The sequence below is a fragment of the Oncorhynchus masou genome, chromosome 25, assembly GCF_036934945.1.
Source record: "Oncorhynchus masou masou isolate Uvic2021 chromosome 25, UVic_Omas_1.1, whole genome shotgun sequence".
Lineage (NCBI taxonomy): Eukaryota > Metazoa > Chordata > Actinopteri > Salmoniformes > Salmonidae > Oncorhynchus > Oncorhynchus masou.
The window spans coordinates 23034505-23036536 of record NC_088236.1 but is presented as its reverse complement, the minus strand read 5'-3'; positions in this window follow the sequence as shown (position 1 = coordinate 23036536).

Here is a 2032-nt window from a genome sequence, read left to right as displayed (position 1 = left end):
GTAATCGTAACCGTCGAGCAACATACACTATGATTGGCCGATACAAACCCTGAGTGAAGGTTATGGATATTTTTCAGATTTCTCCTTTCACTATTAGCTACGTTTGACAGTTTATGTAAATGTAATCATTTAAGTTAGTTGATAGAGCATTTAAATTAGTTGCTCTATGTATGTTTTGGTAATGCAAGCGTGACTGGTTAGGAACGACAGTTTTGGTCAGTGTTTCCTGTGGTACCAAAATTAGTGCGAAACATGTAAAAGGTATAAAACCGCCCCTTCTTAAACCCTATCAGCTTTTGAGAGCGTTGTCTGAAAGATGATGGCTGATCTGTGCTGCTTTGGGGACAAGCGATTTGAGAATTTTTGGGGGGCGCATTGTTGATTGACTAAGGCTACCGAGAAGATCCCATGTGTTTGGAGAGCCTTTAGGGAACCAAGCAGTTCATTGAAACTTGTGATGGGAAGCCAAGGCTTTCTGAAGCGTTTGGGGCGTTCACCAAATTGTGTCGAAAAACGGTTAAATTCGTTGGAGCTTTTAACAATGCACATGAGTGACATCTGCTGGTCAGCAATGAAAAGCAGAATTGATGTTATGATACAGTATACCTTTTCCAGAATATTCAATAAATCTTCTTAGATTTTCTGCACAAACTGTTAAACCGTTTTAGGATGACACATTTACAAGTCAGTTAATCAAATTTCTCCCCTGCTAGAGCTGCCCCAAACTAAGTGCTATTATTGTGAAGTGGAAATGTCTAGGAGCAACAACGATTCAGCTACAAAGTGGTAGGCCACACAAGTTCACAGAGCGGTACTGCCAAGTGGTTGAAGCATGTAGCGTGTATTTTTGTTGTCTGTACATGGTTGCGACACACAGAGTTCCAAACTGCCTCTGGAAGCAACGTCAGCACAAGAACTGTTCATCGGGAGCTTCACAAAATGGATTTCCGTGGCCGAGCAACTGCACACAAGCCTAAGATCACCATAAGCAATTCCAAGCGTCAGCTGGGGTATTGTAAAGCTCGCCACCATTGGACCCCTGTTTTTCATGGTTCGGGCTAGGCCCCTTAATTCCAGTGAAGGGACCTCTTAATGCTACAGCATACAATGACATTCTAGATGATTCTGTGCTTCCAACTTTGTTGCAACAGTTTGGGAAAGGCCCTTTCCTGTTTCAGCATGACATTGCACCTGTGCATAAAGTGAGGTCTATACAGAAATGGTTTGTCAAGATTGTTGTGGATGAACTTGAATGGCCTGCACAGAGCCCTGACCTCAACCCCATCAAACACATTTGGGATGAATTGGAACGCCAACTGTGAGCCAGGCCTAATTGCCCAACATCTGTGCCTGACCTCACTAATGCTCTTGTGGCTGTATGGAAGCAAGTCCCTGCAGCAATCTTCCAACATCTAGTGGGAAGCCTTCCCAGAAGAGTGGAGGCTGTTATAGCAGCAAAGGGGGGACCAACTCCCTATTAATGCCCATGATTTTTGGAATGAGATGTTCAACAAGCAGGTGTCCACATACATTTGGTCACGTAGTGTATTTGAGAGTGGACTTTTATTGTCCCCAGCACGAGGTGCACCTGTGTAATGACTGTGCTGTTTAATTAGCTTCTTGATATCAGGTGGCTGGATTTTCTTGGCAAATGACAAATGCTCACCAACAGGGATGTAAAAAATATGTGCACACAATTTGAGAAGCCTATTGAAAATGTGTTTTATTTCAGCTCATGAAACATGGGACCAACACTTCACATGTTGCGTTTATATTTAAGGATAACATTACAAATTATATATTCGATCATGTGTAGATGAGTTCATTTGTTTCAAAGTAGATTGCAAATTGTACGTCGTATGCAAAGATTGACAGCTTTTAATCCAATCAAGTAAGAGATATTCTGTTTCTGCTTTAATTGAAAGTAGGTTCACCCAATCAAAATAAATATTTCCTAGAACGCTCCGCGATAGGGGTGGGTCTCTGACAGTTTTGTTGCACGAGCGCTGTTTGTGTACGAGAGGAGTTTGAA